The sequence below is a fragment of the Oxyura jamaicensis genome, chromosome 8 (genome assembly GCF_011077185.1).
Source record: "Oxyura jamaicensis isolate SHBP4307 breed ruddy duck chromosome 8, BPBGC_Ojam_1.0, whole genome shotgun sequence".
NCBI classification, from domain to species: Eukaryota; Metazoa; Chordata; class Aves; order Anseriformes; family Anatidae; genus Oxyura; species Oxyura jamaicensis.
In genome coordinates, this window is record NC_048900.1 from 28,526,366 (window position 1) to 28,543,881 (window position 17,516).

The 17,516-nt window shown below is 40.0% G+C and overlaps 1 long non-coding RNA gene across 1 annotated transcript; it reads left to right on the forward strand.

Moving 5' to 3' along the window:
- The first annotated feature begins 3,373 nt into the window (after nt 1-3,373).
- On the forward strand, nt 3,374-11,845 carry LOC118171084. The gene is made up of 3 exons (XR_004753032.1): nt 3,374-3,416; nt 6,380-6,442; nt 11,208-11,845. It is a non-coding gene; the product is annotated as an uncharacterized LOC118171084 (long non-coding RNA).
- The last annotated feature ends 5,671 nt before the right edge of the window (nt 11,846-17,516 follow it).

Here is a 17,516-nt window from a genome sequence, read left to right on the forward strand (position 1 = left end):
GAAACGAACAGTGCAGCCACAAAGAAAGAAAAGCGTGTTTTACAAGGCTCCCAAAGAGCTAGAAACTCAATTTGGTTGCCTCCAAATACTCGCGGGGATAAAGAAGAAAATAAACTTGTGCAAACAAGAGAGCAGTGCATCTTGGGGAAGTCCTGACTTCTAGCACCCTATTACTTTGTGCAATACATTAAGGTTAACCTGACACAGCACATAACTGGAGAACTCAAGTTAAATAAATGAAATCAGCTGTCTGACTTCTTTAAGATAAATGATGTTATTACAGCATAATTGTATAACCCCATATAGCTTACAGCAGCAAAAGGATGTGTATTTCACATGCCCTACTATAATTACATTCCCATTATAATTTTGCAGTTAGTTGCTATGAGCTCTGGTCATGAAAACATGCCAATTTTGTATGGGATTGAAGTCTGCCTAATTTTAGCAAATTGAGAGCTGCACAAAAGAAAAGAGATAAATACTATGTTGTTATTTTTCATTAGAGAATTGCTATATTAAGAGGCTGTGATCCAGCTGTGTTTGTTTAAATAAAAGTGTGATTTGAATACCTCCTACAGCTATGTTCCTGCCAATGAATAAAAGATAAAATGCGGCTCTCGTTGGATGTTAGTCTCTGAGTTCTAGCTGACTCAGAGATTTATTGTTTAACATAAGGAAGTGAAAAGCATGTAGAGCAGACCACACACAGGGCTCTTTTGTGTATTGTTTCAAGCCATACCACTAATAGATTTGTTCCACCAAGGCTTGCAGCAATTCAGCTGTGCTAAAATGCTCCACTTAACTGTGAAAAAAATAATAATAAAATAGTAATTATGTCTAGATGGCAAATGCAGCTTAGACCAACACCATGAGTAATGTAAACAGGAACTAATACCATTCAGAGCTGTATGTTATCGTCATTATGATAATGAAATTAAGCTTTTATTTCCAAAAAACAAGCCCTTTAACATACTACTCAGTGTCTGTATAAACACACGGACTTCCATTCATAGCCTGATATGACTCTGAAGATGCTGAGCTAATATCCTTCTAACATTGTCTACATGTGTATATGTACATAGAAATACACACACCAAATATATTGTGCACTCCTGTAGTCAGTCTAAAACTTATCACAGAGAACTTGGAACTCATTGTGCGTTGGAAAAGCCTTTTATAATGCAAATAAAATGATGCATATAAATAGTCCTCGCATTGTAGCTGCCTGCTTTGTAGCTTCCTTCATGCTAATCTTACACCGAGGCACATCAGTCTCGGGTAGCTGATATGTCTGAAAAAAACTGAAAGGGAAAGGGAAAAGGGAAAGGGAAAGGAAAAGGAAAAGGGAAAGGGGAGGGGAAAGGGAAAGGGAAAGGGAAAGGGAAAGAAAAAGAAAAAGAAAAAGAAAAAGAAAAAGAAAAAGAAAAAGAAAAAGAAAAAGAAAAAGAAAAAGAAAAAGAAAAAGAAAAAGAAAAAGAAAAAGAAAAAAAGAAAAAGAAAAAAAAAAGAAAAAGAAAAGGAAAAGGAAAAGGAAAAAGAAAAAGAAAAGGAAAAGGAAAAAGAAAAAGAAAAAGAAAAAGAAAAAGAAAAGGAAAAGGAAAAAGAAAAAGAAAAAGAAAAAGAAAAAGAAAAAGAAAAAAAGGAAAAGGGAAAGGAAAAAAGAGAAGGAAAAAGAAAGGAATGTAAATCAAGTCTTTTTCTACTGTAACCTTAACATTGGATTTACAAGCATAATGCATTGATAAAACATATCAGTTTACTTAGTTCCGTGATGGATAACTATATTCCTGACTTGGAATAAACTGAACAAGGATGCTCACAAGGAGGCAGCAACTTTTTTAAATAAAGCAGGCAAGAGCGCAGAGTATTCATAGCCAAAAGGCCCGTGGATGGTCAATGTGAGACCTGAGATATGTATGTGGAGTAAAGCCTTGCAGTTGTAACTAAGCAAGCTACAGCTTGCTTTACGTGAGGAAATGGAGCTTTGTGCCCAGTTGCTACCAACTCAGGATATAGAGAGCATGGCGAAAGGCCAGGACCTTGAGTCCATCCACAGCTGTCTGGGCATACAGCAAGGTCGGTATGTGCATAGGAGGATCGTCAGCTCATGGTACAGTGCAGACAAGTGCTACATTCCCATCTTCTCTCCTCAGAGCACCACAGAGGCAGATGATGAACTACAGTGCAGCCCCGAGCTGGAGTCACAAATCCCTGGGGCACAGCAACCGACACACCGCTCCTTGCTCACGCCTGTGCCAAAAGAACAGCCCGGAGCCTCGGAGTGCATAGAAGCTGTAATCTGTGTTTTGAAGATACAATCTCAGCTCACTCTAGAGGACTTTATGCTTCAAACTCTCAAGAGCCTTAGTAACAATATCCTGTCTTCTTTTTATGTAGCACCTGTCAACCCGGAGGGACCAAAAGCACTTCAAAAACGGTGTGGTTGTTGCTGTTAAAGAACTCAGGAATCACTGCTTGAGTTGCCTGCAGGAGGCTGAAATGTAGGATATTTAGCATTAAAGAAGAGCAAATAATTAGGTATGAATAATTTATCCCCCCAAATCAGCTTCTTTTTTGACTTTATTGAACATCTGCAAATAGGTCTCAGCCTCACTCTCTGGTTTATTTGAAGGTGTCATTTCACTTTTTCTTTTTTATGTTACTGCATACTTTTATGAACCATGTACCTAAAAACACTGAAGAGAGATGAGCAAAGATGAGCAAAATCTAAATTACTTGCTTGCAAACAGGACAGAAGCAACTCATATGTAGCTAGGAGAAACAGGAAATAGCATGATGGACACAGGAAACATTGAGTAAAGGGCTGGAAAGAGATAAGCAAGGCATGGAAGAGGATGAAATATCCAGGGGAGAGCTGGATGGAGCTTTATGGAGATGTTTTAAACCAACAGCATGTTGGAGCTCTGGGCTGGAAGGGAGAGAGAGGAACTGAGAGAAATGTGGTTGCTTGGATATGCATATCTTGGAGCAGACATCCCAAGGGAAGCTCTAATCATCGGGATGAAAGGAAGGGAAGGTATGAGTAAGATCTGGGGAGGGAGACCAAACCTGTGGCATAACAAAAGTTGTTTCTGAAGCTATGATTAATTCACAGCTTAAAATGGATGAATTTAGACTTTTCCCCTCCTGCTCAGAACTAGTCTATCAACACACTTTGTTTGTTTGAAATCATTGAAATGTTTTCTGAAAATCCATTTCAGTTAAGGGTTGATGACCAGATATTTGGTTTCACATGTTTCCAATTAGACAACGTTCGTGGTATGTGATGGGAAGCCTCTATCATGTGATACTGATACTTTCTGAAGCAGGAGGAGGGAAATTATAGCTTGCTATGTAAGCACTTTCTTCTACACATGAGCAGTGCTGGAATGAAATTCTACCTATATATACACAAGGTAAGTGCAGTGAAGAATCCGTTGGATTATTATTATTATTATTTTAATTAGCACGCATAAGGTTTTATCTGTTCCAGGAGAATTCCTCAAGACAATGAGAGGCAGCTTCAGGATGATACCCTTAATATATGCTCTAAGGAGTGAAATGGAAGCTAGACTTGCTCTCAACTTCTCTGGATTTCTAAGAAAAGCCTTCCCACACCTTCCTGGAGATTGCTTGAGACAAGAGTACTCTCCCAGGTCCAGCTTTCTTTGATCTGCTATTGCTGGCTGCTTAACATGATCATTTCTGTTCTTTGTGGGTTTGCTGGAGATCTGCTACCAGCACAGTGTTGCTGACATTTCATTATTTTCTAGGCTTTACTGTTTCAACCCTTCACCTTTTCACCCTTTTCTTACTGCTGGCAGGGTTTACTTGTGGTTGCAAAAATACCGAGGAGCTGATTTTCTAGCTGTGACTCAACTTAAATAAACTGAAAAAAAAGCAGAACTATTGTAGGATTAAAGCAGTTCAACAGTTTACAATGTGAAATGATTTAAGTTTTGACACTTATTTCCTCAGCTATCTTTCCTTATCGAAATATACCACAAATAACAGCTCAGCGTGCTAGCGCTGACAGCCGTGCTACTGCCTGCCGAAGGTTATGGCACCCTTTGCAGGGATCCCATTAGCTGAGCAGCATCTGCCAAGCGCAGCGTGACTGCCTTCGAACGCGGGCAGGAGGCGGCTGGCAAAGGGCAATGGGAGCTGCTGGGAACGGGCTGCTCCTGAGCCTCTCCGGCTGCTCCTGAGCCTCTCTGGCTGCAGGTAGCCACAGCACAGACACTGAAGCTAGACCAGACCGCAGGTCCCCCATTTCATGTGGCACAAAATGCCTCCTGAAGACCGTGAGTGAGCCTTTGGGTGTTTGCTGCAGGAGAATGGAAAGCTATCTGTTGTCAAATGGAAGTAGGGTGGAGCAGGACTGGCTCCGGATCCCGTGAGCTGAGCATACGCAGCTAAACCCAGCAGTGAACTTGAGCAATCAAGAAGTACCTTTGCAAACAGGAAAGCATCTTTCAATGGCACACTACTAGATGCTACACCTAGGCTAGGAGATACCAAATGTTGTATCTAGCCAGCTTCTCATTCTTTAAAGAAAAGCAGAAACCCTGAAGTATGGAATTAGTTAAATGCCATGCAAATGCAACACAACACATGTTCATCAATCAAATCTCTTTTACCACCCTTTTGTGAATAATGAATCAACAAATCAGATATCCAAAGCCTCATGATCAGAAACAGTGGTTTCAAGATTGCCATTATCCTGTTTTATGATCTCTTCCACTAATTCATGAAGTTGTTCCTGAAACACTATCCTTTTGGTGAGGCCATTCCGGAACTTCTGGCAGCTACAAAATGTCTTCTAATTTATAGCCTAAAAATATTGAGGACAATGCATGTTCATTTGATATTGTACGAGCATCATGTTACCATACGTGGTGCAACTCTTCAGAAGGCCAAATAAAATATTCTAATGCTTCAACATAGTGCTAGAGAATGGTCATCTTTTACAGCTGCTCCTCAGCAGTATTTGCTGTAACAGAGTAGAATGGGACTCCATTGTGCTACGTGCTGCAGAAATACCCAGAAACACAAAACTCCGGCCTTACAGTTTCCAACCAGAACAGAAATGGTAAAAGAACTTGAAGAGAGAGAGTGATAAAAAAGGAGTATGCATTTTTAAAGTACTTTTAAACTATGGATATTATTAGATAATATGGATATTATCCCGCCTCTTCAGGTCTCTTTCACTGACTGAACTGATTTTATTTATTTCTTGTCATAGAGGTGAAACCTGAGGACCAAAATGAGATGGCACTCAGTGCGCTATGCATGAAGACAATCACAATATTAAAAATAGCATTGCTAGTACAAGATACAAGTCTCTGATAAATTTGTCCAGGTGCCATGGCAGAACAGGGCTAGATGGGTATTGAAGCAAAAAAACATAAGAATATAGGAAGGGGTAAAGTAAGGAAGAATCTAAAAGATTAAGAAAATAGTGGGCTTCGTGAGGTAAAATGGGATGAGTAATTGCAAGAAATTGTCAGAGGAATGGTCAAGGAAAATAAACTTTACTCGTGTCATTTCTTTGGACCAGGTGGGTGAGAAGTCCATGAGATGGAAAGGAATTCCTTCTTTTCTGGGCCAAAGACTGGAATGAATCAAACCTGGTCATCCCAGGCTGCAGACCTGAGTAGCAAGAGAAGAGTGGTAGAGACAAGGGTCATAGGGAGCAAAGGAAATAAAGGAAATATTAAGCATATGTCAGGATTTAATTTCTGGCTATAAAGTATTTCAGCTGGGACAAAATAGCCAGCAAGATACATCCATGATCTTAGATGGATGGATGGAAACAGTTCAGATGTAGAAGGTCAGTGCGCATAAAGACAACAGGTGGATATGATGAGCAGCTGGATTAAAAAATGGGCAAAGTATATGATGGTAAAAGAGCAGAGCACAATTAAAAGAGCCCTGGGACATCCTCACTTGGAGGGAGAAAGACAAGAGAGGGTACTATAAGGAGCAGAAAAACTATACAAAAGCAAGGTATAAAGACTAAAAGAAAGAAATCCTGAATGTTGCCTGTTAGAGAAGAAATGCTAGCCCATAAACCCTGCAAAAATTTCTACTCCACGTCATTCTAACTTAATGTTTCACATGGATAAAAATGTTTCACATATATAGTTTATTTTTTTTCTATTTGGTCTTATAATGGTTACCTGTTACACTCCACATAAGTGAGGGCTGTTTATCAAAACTGCCTACTGCACTATATACATCACTTGATTAAAAGCATCAATGTTAGGGATGAGAGATGCTACTCAACAAAGATCTATTATTAATGTTCTTGGATCATCAATGCAGAACACAACAGTCATTTTCATTGTAAGGCTTTATCTCTCCTTTCCTTCCGCAGATATGATAAGGTTTCTCACAAGCAAGAGCCACAAAGCAGGTTCAAAAAGGAGCCTGGCTAGAGGTATGTATGGATTTTGGATACAGTTTTGTTATGCCTTACTTCAGCAGAATATCCAAGGCAACAAAGAGAAAGGAAATGTGAAACCGTCCAAAGCACTGGCTGAGCTGTAGCGCCAGGGGGGGAAGAAAGCGCAGAGAGACAGAGAATGCCTGAAATGTCTGCAAAATGTAACTCAATTATCAGAGATCAGCCATAACAAGGAAAAAATCACATAAGGCTGTAAGAGCTATAAGTATCAAATAGTTACGTTTACTGCATTTATAAACAGATATCTTTTGGCAGGAGACTCAAAGAGGCCTCCACAAGGCACGAGAATCTGGGCTTGAATCCATTCACTCTGTGAATTAATTGACTTGGTTTGAACTCTACTGTTTTCAGTTGGAGAATTCACTGTGAACATGTTGTACATATCTCAGATATCAAATAGCAAATGTACTGAAGCCAGATACTGAACTGGAGCCAGAAATTTTTCATTAATCAGTATTGTATGCTTTCTGTGAATAGGAAATAGAACAACAACAAAAAGCAGACAAGAATGGGGAAAATATTTTTCTCTCTCTCCCTGTTTCTACACCCCCACATATGCTATTATTATTACTCAGTATTTACATTACAGTCACACCCAGTGGTTCCAACTGAGGCAGGAGCCCCACGGTGCTAGGTACTGTACAAAATAAATACACTTAAAGAGACAATGGCTGCTCTGAAGAGTTTCAAGTCCAAACAGATGGGATGGATGAGAAAGAGGCATAGAAAGGTGACTGAATTGGCCAGAGGTCAGACAGTGGATCTGTGGAAAAGCTGAGAACCCTTTTCTCAGTGAAATCTTGAAATCATTGCCAAAACCCATATATTTTAGGGCAGGAAACAGTTCAGCACACAGCATCAGCAAACCAGGTTTGTGCCTTATCCACCAGACTCCAGCAGCCCCCCAGTGCTGCAGATCAAAATTCACTTCCTGGCAAAATGGGGAGCTGAATATAATAATAACAGATTACAGTATCACACTCGTATACTCTCATGAAGGGCAGATTTACCAGCGGACTGAGAGTACAGTAGCCCCCACCACCATCTGACAGAGAACAGGCTGTTCCCTTCCCTGTGCTCCTTTGTGATTCACTGATTTGCTCCCCATTTACACTATTTAAGAGGTGAAACCCAGTATATTCACAATCCAGGAAAGAATGGTTGCTTAGATTTCAGCTTCTTTGCAATTCTCCTTGGCAAAGCACAAATAGAGGAGAAGCACCCCACAGCTGGCACCGAGCACAAACTAACGCAACCACACTTTCTCAGCAACAAGGCAGCAGCCATATGTTTTGCAAAGCACCTTCATTTGCTCAGCACACCCAGTCATTCCCCATCCCTGCTGCACTCAAGCGAGGTGGTAACTGAGCCTGAAGTTACTGTGCATCATGTTCTGCGCTTCAGTCTCATCTCCTGCATAACCTGTCCTGAATAAAGCTTCATTGCTGTGTGTTTAGATTGAGATATGCCATGGCCCAAAAAATAAAAATAAAAATTCCAAAATATACATGCAAAATCTGCAGGAAGGTAGTCTAAATATGTGAAGAAGCTGCTGGAATTTGATGATGGTTTCTCTGTCTTGTCTCTGCTTTTTAAGCTACCTATTTGCAAGCCAAATATATACATAAAAGGGAAAGCACATTACACAGTTGCCAGAGGGAAGGATATTTCTACTTAAACGAATGAGAGGGGGGAGATGGAGGCAGAAAGAAGACCATAACCAGGAAAATAAATGAGCAGATGGAGAAAACAACAAATGAGGAAATAACACCAGGCAGAGTCATGGTTGTGATTCCAGACGGCCCACCTGCAACTGCTTGATGGTGAGCATGCATAAGAAGAAGAATGTTTCCACTGGCCATTGCAGTCTTTGCCTCCCCATAATGACACATCTTAGTTGCCCTGAATACTGCTGAGCACTGGAAAGAACACAGAAGCAAGCCAAATTAATGACACAAAAGATTTGTTAACGTCTCTGTGACTTCCGAGGCTGCTACCAGCAAACTGGGTAAGCCTCTTGTGAAAACTGTTGACTCCAAGCTCTCCCCACATATCCCCCGAGCATCTCATTATCCTCATATCCAGCTCTTTCAAAAAGGAGGGAAAATTAAAAGAAAATAATAGTTTGACTCCCTAAATTACCTGCATTTGAAATTACAATAATACTTTACGGGTCTGGTCCAGAATTGCCTGATCTGAGCAGAACGACACATACTGTATCCCTTGCCAGAGAACCATAATGCAGTACATATAGATTTGATTTGTGTTATGTAGCTAAGGAACTCCTGGGAGTAAGTCCATTATTAACCTCCACTAGATAATGACTGTTAAAATACAACTGCTTTTTCAGCTGGATTTCAATATGGTTTAGCTCAGACTGGCTGAAAAGCACACTTATTTCCTCATGAGATATCTGCAGCATTTGAATGCCTGTTTCAGGAAACATCTCTATGTTGTTCCATGGAAAAGACAGCCTGAGATTTGTTAAAAGTTGGTAATTCTACTTCATCTGGTCAGGAAGCAAGAATTGCTTTGCCTTCTAAATTTTCCTGGCTTATACAGAGTGCACAGCCAGGCGCACTCCCATTTTCTGAGCAAGAAAATGTACGTCAGCTCCCAGCCCTCCTGCCCAGTAGCCTATTTTATGAATTTAGGAAAGTAAATGAATACCAAGGAAGCACGGAAAGAAAGCACAAACACTTTTCCTCCCACCCTGGCCCCCTGTCACACAATTGATTGGGACAGGTAGGAAGGAAACCACCATTCCTACAAATGGTCAAAGCAGAATCCCTGAACGTCTCCCACAATTAAAACTCTTTCCTGCTTCACACTTATGAAATTCCAATTTCTCATTAATGATGAAGATTTTGGACAAATAAAAATGCCGCGTAGAGTTTAATAACATAAAGATTTTATTTAATTTCAGAAGGAGACGTATATATTTTTTACTAGTTGTTGTTGTTTATCAAATAGCCCCCCAAATCACCAAGCTTCCTCAGGCTAGAGGAATACAGCTCACTGGGAATTGAACTCCAAAAACGGTAAGAGACTCTGACATATTTACCCATTCGCATCAAGCATGCAAACTGTTCTTCCTTTCAGCGCCCATTTAGCCTGTTCCAGAAATAAGTATATTTGCTTGTAGCAAAGTCTGAAGAAAGTACAGTCAATAGACAGATGTGTTATATGTTTGGGTAAGAGAGTTCATTTCCTTTCCTCTTCACCTCCCATTTCTGGTAGTTATGCACTTTTAATAAAGTATGACTAAAACCCCTTCTTTGGCATGGGGAGATTGCCAGCTGTTGAATCCAAAGCAGTTCAATTTAATCTAGACAACCACTGTCTGGTTCCAATGAAATATGAATATTTATCATTACTAAATACATGAATTATTTACATTATTTATATTAGCCAGAAAAAGAGTTGCAAACATCTTTAAAAGAGATGGCTGTGCTGCTGACTGTAAAGAGACAGAAATATAAAAAATATTCCCCAAATATTTTATGTACAGCTTGAACATGCACAGTTTGCATAATGACCTAATCTTGACAATATATATATATATACATATATGTCTGTATATATAAATAAGCCTGGAAGACCAGAAAGAAGGGCAATGATCCTGATCCTGAGGTGATCAGACCGCTGCAGGATGAAAGCCAGGCAAAGTATTCAACCAGCAGACAATAAGGCTGGGACTGGGGAACAGTCGATGATGTGAGTGTCCATAAGACAGTGAAGGGAGTGGGAGAAAAGGGAGAGTTTAACAGGACTTTAAGGGAGAAGTCATAGACCCTGGAAAGGGGCTTAGGGTAATTCACTGAAGTACAGTCAAGTAAGAAACAGGGAAGAAATGTGAAGCTGAGAAATTTGCTGTAGGTGGTGATCCTGAGAAAGGGGAGCCTCTCCATTTGGTCTGTGTAGCAGGCAGACAACTGCTGATAACAGCCTGTCTAGAATTTGAAGGGAGGAGCAGGGGTTGCACAAGTGAAGGCACCCAAGGATTCAGCCTGAATGAGAATGGCTGGAGTACCGGCTGCAGTCACAGCTTAGTGCTAACCAGTGCTCCTAAGACAGAATACATTTAGTTTCAGAAATTTGGAGCCTTCTTGTGCTATTATGCAGCATACTGTACGTACAGAAGTGTCAGGGGTCAGCCTTGTGGCACTCACAGCACAGAGGGGAGTGATGCCACGGGAAAACAAAGAAGCACAGTGGAAATGGAGTAAAAAGGCAGCACTGGGTTCACCCAAAAAGCTGGATGTGCTTTGAACAAGCGAAGGTAAAGGTTTTTCTGCATCTTCACCCCTTTACAGTGACATCTGGGGAGTATTTTGCTGCAGAGATATGTAGTAACTGAACTGCTTTAGTAAATAGTTAGAAATGTCCAATGCTGAGGAAGCATTTTTCAACACATACTTGTGAGCTTGCTCTCAGAGGGCACCTTTGATTGAAGCTGAGCAATACAAATGCCCTCTAAGCTGTTCGTGAGCTTTAAGAGGTGTGAACACAGAGACAGCACTGAGTATGCCAGTCTCACAGGCTGCATCTAGAAAATCAATAATTCAGCTATGCAAAAAAGATGGATTCCTTAAAAACTCCATTATTCAGCTCACTTCCCTCTAATAACCATGGGAAACTGCACAAGAGCTAACAAATAGAAGGTTTTTATCAACCTTGATTGCTTAATTTTTTCTTTCAAATAGATTTTGCTCTCTGAATCCTACTGTGTTTACAGAAAACCATGCTGCACGTGGATTGACTACACTCGCTTGGCTGCTTACCTGGCATCTGCAGAGAACACAGCTAGATCCCAAGAGATCAGCTGGCTCACTGGAAACCAAGAAGAAAAAGGGGAAAGAGAACATGCAGAAGACTTGAAAACTCTGGTATTCACTTATAATTTTGTTATTATCAAAGGATGCTTAAAAAGGAGCATCTGTGGGATGTACAATTTGAAAGAAACTTCAGAGAAAGAGCTTCGAACAACAAACGTATCTGAACAATCCAGAGGAAAATAACAAAGAAAAGGGGAAGACCATGGAGTGTTCATCACTGGAGACACAAAACCCCAGGCTTGATTTTTCTTAAAACAAGTAAACAGATCTATCCACGCTCAAAGAATGGATTACACAAATTTGCATATATTTTTTCAAGCCTTATTTACTAAGAATATGAGAAAATGTGAATAAAGAAAATGTGAGGCATCAAAAAAGAAAGAATCAAGCTTCATGGCCCGGTGCATACAATATGTCTGTGAAAGTCCGACTAGATCAAAGACAAACTTGCTTGCAGCTGGTTTATAAACAAGGTGCAAAAGCAATGCTAAACTGCGGAAATGTGAACAAGTCTTCTGCTTAAAAAAAAAAAAAAAAATGAAAAAAAAAAAGAAAACATTCTGAACACAGTGAGCAAGATCAGGATTGAAAAGGAACTCATGGAATTAAATATATATATATATATTGCTTGCTGTTTCATAACAACTGACTGACAGGGAACACCTCCTTGGGTGCGGAAAGTCAGGACAGGAAATTATGTGTAATTTCCCTATAATTTAGAACCTCTCTTATTCTGTACCATAATGAAAACAAATTCTGTGCACACAAAAAGCTGTAGTATCTCTTCACTGGATCCCCCTTATTTAGGGCCTAATAAAATTTGTTCTCTCAGTTGTCTGAAATGTTTAAGAGTGTAAGGAGCACCCTCTGCTGCCCTGAGCCACATAAAAATTGTGTGGATTTTAGTGCTTTATTAGGATTTTAGTGTGAGCACTAAAAGTCAGGCTCTTGACAGGCTGACCTCTGGCATACGCTGAAGGGACTCTTTATATGGTGCCACACTGAAATTTCCCTTTCATAGGAGTTTCAGCATGGTTAAAGAAATGGACTGCAGGGAAGGAGTGTGCTGAGCTCTACTGTAAAGATCTGCATTTGACCCAAACCAAAGATAATGAAATTTTGCTTTAGATTCGTGTGCTAACGCTAATATATATAAGAGACACACACATATATATGTATATATATATACATAAAATTTTGATTGGAATCAAAGTGCTAGTTTAAAACAAATGAACAGGGAGAAACCGAGGCACAAGTCATATTGTGCCAATATGAAGGGCAGCTGCTGTTGAATGCTGCAGGAAATACCCAGGATCTATTGAAATTTTAGAAGAGGCCAGTCACTGTCTCTGGAGAGTTATGAAAAAAGTGCTTATGTATAGAATATTCCTTAAAAGCCTATTTGTTTAAGGACTTGCCTGCAGTTAAAGTCAATTTGATCTATAGTTGACGTGAATTTCAAAATTAAAAGATAGGTTTTCAAGTAATTCCATGCTAGGCAAGCAATAATCACACACTTATATAGCCCTCAGTAACTCAGCAGCTAAAATAATATTGTTGTACTATCACGTATGATGTTGGGCAAACCAAATGTACTGATGGTTCCTGCTCAGGAGTGACTAGCACAGGACAGGGAGTGTCTTGTTGTGACTATCCCATATCCTGTTTTTACTGTTTCTGCAGTTTCTCATCCTGATCAGCAGGCAGATGATCCTGCTTTAAATATACTGTCCACAAAAGAGGAACTATTCTTGACCTACCAGACTGTATGAGAGGGTTGGGAAGAAAGATGGGCTTGTTCCTCCTCTGTGTTCTGAATCTAGAAGATATTGAGAACAGCTCCAGCAAATCCACATTTTCCTTCTCTTAGCCAGTGTCACCTGTTCAGTTAAAGCACACAACACATCATGTAGCTGCTATTAGGAACAGAGCTCTAGCCCAGAAACTAAAAAAGGTTGGATTAATATTAATTATCTCATAGGTATCAAGTTATATGCTATATATATTTCCACTAAAGGTCAGTATGGGATTCTTTCATTTAATAACCATCTGCTTCATTAGGTAAAGGCAAGTTAGATATAATGGATTTTTTTGGTAGTTTTAATCAACAATTTCATCAAAAACACATTTTTCACCTGTGATAACAACATAATGGAAAACTAGATCAATACATTAATTATATCCGGTGCTTTCTAAAATTTGTTGTTGTAGTTTTGTATTTTTTAATGAATTACAGTAAGTGTTGTTGTGGAAATTGGAAAGAAAAAAAAGCTACACAACAAAAAGCTACGCAAATGATCTGCCTATTTTTTATTTTTAAAAGACTTTAAATATTATTTCATATAAAAGATCAAAAATTAGGAGATCCTAAACGTAATGCCCGTGGCATAGCATAGAATAGAAAATAATGACTTTACTGGCATATTACCCAGAATATGATGAAGTAACAGCTGACTGCTAGATGATAGAAATGGCAACTATATTCAACTGAGGAAAACCCAAAATCTTTACTTCATAGGAAGTCCTCCTCCACACTCGATGATGGAGATAAATATCCTCATCTTTTCCATCAATCCAAGGTTCTGTTACCACCACAACAAGGGAGGCAAGGCAGCAGTCAGAAATGTAGGGAAGCATCTCTACAGTTAGGATATTTTGTTGTGAGGAACATTTCCATACTGAGAGGCTTATTTGTCTCCCAGGATGCTGGGTTCTTAAAAGTCTAGAAAGTGGAAAATAGCTACAAATCAGCTAAGCCTCCTCTGCAGACCTTAGCAGGGTCTGAAAAACATTTGGTCTCCAGTGAAAGTGGAAGCTGCAGTTGTCCCCACTTTGCTAGCCTTGCTAGCTCCCCTTGTAACACACCATCTACTGTCACAGCTCCTCTGCTTAGATCTTGGGTTTCGTTGTACAACAAAGAGCCCCAGACAAGCACCAGGTTGGGCAAGCAAGTCTCTTTATGGTACTACACAAAATGGATCCAAAAGCAGCTCTGCCTCAGGGAGAGGGCTTATTAATTTAGGTGCAAAGCTGCAAAAGTATAGCTGTTCAGTTTCAAATCCAGCTCAGAGAGCCATAGGAGTGTCTTTCCCTTCTGCCTCAGTGATTCCAGTTCTGGAGTTAGCCTGCACAAAATGAACTCTAATTTGCAGTTTTTGTAAACTTCATATATGTACTGTTAACTACTCTACATTCTGTTCCAGTTTCCTTACCTCAAAGGACACTTCTTTCAGCTGCCTTTTTTCTAGCTCTGGACAATATTGAGAAGGCTGACAACATAGCGAGAGATGGATTCAGCAACACAGGAACAAGATAATCCAAGCTGGCAACCCTTCCATAACAAGGTTAATTCACCATCATCCCTTGCTACTGCTTCCATTTCTCCTCTTGATTCTCCCAATAACCCAAACCAACCCATCTTTAGCATTTACTTCTTAATATGCCCACATGTTCTAATTGCCAGCTTAAAAAGAAAAGCTGAGTCCAGCATTATTTTCTTCTCCTTGTAGAGCTCACTGGTTAATTCCAAAAGACATCTTGCTTCCAGGCATTCCCTGAATCTTTCTGATGCAGAAGTCCACACCATTTGGGGAGATTTAATTTCATAGAATAGTATCAAATGATCCTGATCTTCTGACACGAATGACAGTTCAGATTTGAAAACATCTGGGAGTACATTCTCTGCTGGTTGACTCTAGGCCTTTGACTAAGCAGTGAAAGGGGCCCTATACAAGTATGAAGAACACAGTTGCACAAGCGGTAGAATGTATTAAACCTAGTTTCTTATGAATTTGAGGTGAGAAGGAAATGTGACCTAGAACTGATTTTTTTCTCTATAGTGATTGATTTACCACAGCTCCCACCTCCACGGATTTCCTGGAGCTCCTAAAATAAAAGCTGCTGCAGCCTTCCATCAGCTGGGCAACATAGATTATTATTTTTTGTTCATCTATCTGGCCACTTATTTTCACAAAATTTGCTACAGCTCAGTCATTATGGAGCTTCTGTCATTTTTGTCACTGTTGGTTGGAAAAGGCCACTAGATTCAAGAATTATTAGGGGGTACACAAGGACAGATACACGCACAGAGACAGCCTGATCACAGATGCCTTGTTTCCATAGGAAACCAAACTAAAAATAGAGTTTCCGAAGTGTTAAAGATGGAATTTTTATTTGTTATTGCAGTTGTAAACTAACAGGCCCACTATTCACATGGCTTTACCACATGAGAAATTGGAAAGAGACGTAATCTTCATTTTTCTGATAAATGTATCAATTTGTGTAATACAATGACTAGTGACAAACAGCCAGATGATCCAAAGGCTGTGATCTTCTGTTAGATCACAGATTTGTCTATATGGCAGCATATGAGATTTTCTTTTAGCAATATCTCTAAAATCATTTGGTAAGCACAGAGAGCTCTATTTGCTAGAAACACAACACATGACGATATCAGTCTGTGTAAATTTCGTTGCTTTGAATGATCCAGGCACAAATAAGGTCTCTATTTTGCTTTTCATTCATTGAAAAATGATAAAACAGATGTTAGCAATTCATTTTCCCCCCATCAGTTGCTAAGTATCAACCTCAACGTGGCATGCGGCAGCAAATGATAGCTAGGCATACCACGACTGAGAAAGCACAGCTTTCTTTTGTAATCAAAATAATATGGTCATTATAGCACACATAGGAGCTGTGCAGTGCAAGCTTTGGCTGAGTCCTCATAGAAGCTGACATTTTACATATGGATGTCTTTAATGTATTTGAGGTGTTTGAGCTAAACTACTTGGGGATATTATATAAAGAAATACATAGAAATGAGGTGAGCCTCTCAAGCAATGGATGAGAGAGGTGGAGAGTTTGACTGACAACTCAGGCTATCTGTATATCATTGAGCTAAACACATTGAAATCATAGGACCACAAGCACTGTATAAATACAGATAATCTGAAGGCACTGAAGGGTCTCAAAACAGAAAACTATTTTTAAGGTGTAGTAACAATGCGGAAGGAATAACTTCCATGGCATCTTATATGGTAGCATGTGAGGCTGTTGCATGAGAACAGCCTTCTAAACCTGCTTTCTTTGGGACCGAAGCTGCAGGTGGTAGAGGCTGGTTGTGCTTATTGCTACCACTCTCCTCAGGGGATCTACACCCACTGCTACCTAATGGTCAGCAGTTTACTGAGAGAACAAGCACTTGTAGTTGTGTAGGCCTCAATCATTAGCAGCAAACAGTGGACGCAGCTGGAAATTTAACAGAAAGAAATATCATGGTCTTTATATACCTTCATGCAACAGCATACAGCAATGCAACATGGTGGGGAAGTACGTGTCTCGAACATGCACGAAGCTCAGAAAGGCCTGCTTCTGGTTGGGCCTAAGCTTCAGTGGTCCTGTGATTTCTTTTCACTGTGTCAGCCCCACTCAGCATCCTCTGCGTTGTCAGAAAACTACAGGAGACCTCAGCCATGAGAATGGGATTGGAGGCTCTTCAGGACAGGCAGGCCTTCCAGCCCACCCTGGCAGCGCAGGGCCTACACTGCGTCCACAGCCCTGTATGCCCCAGGGGACACAGGTATTCCCTACATACACCCCTATACACCCTCACCCCCCCCCAGAAAAATATGATTTTCAGAAGTATTCAGGAGTTTAACTTCTTTGTAGACTAAAACTGAGGAATTTTTTGTTTAAATCTGGGTTTAGAGAGCATGACATTTAAAGTATTTCAGGAGGAATATTACAATTAAGTTTGTATTTAGCCTCAAGAAAATGAGTCCAAAGTTTTCCCCAACCTCCTGGAGAGAAATATGTGGTTTGCTAAATGGGGTTGATGGGGTTCAGTGCTCAGCACAGCACAAAATGGCATCCTGGGGAGGGAACAATGGGAGGGCAGGTATAAGCTCCAGTGTTGTGGTGCAAGACTATCATTTACATCACTCTATTCTTGATTTATGTGAGGGATTTTTTATTTTTTCTGACAAAAAAAAAATGTGTGTGTAATCTTGGTATTATTCACCAGTGATATTAATTCACATAAAACTACTGAAATCAATTTGTGGTAGTAAGGCCTAGCTCTGTTACCTGAGGTACCTCAGTTACCCGAAGCAGAGAATGAGCTGAGGGAAATCAACTCCTGCAAAATGGAGAACGCCACTCTCCAGAGGGTGGTAGAGACTCCTGCCACGACCATGATTCCTCTCTAATAC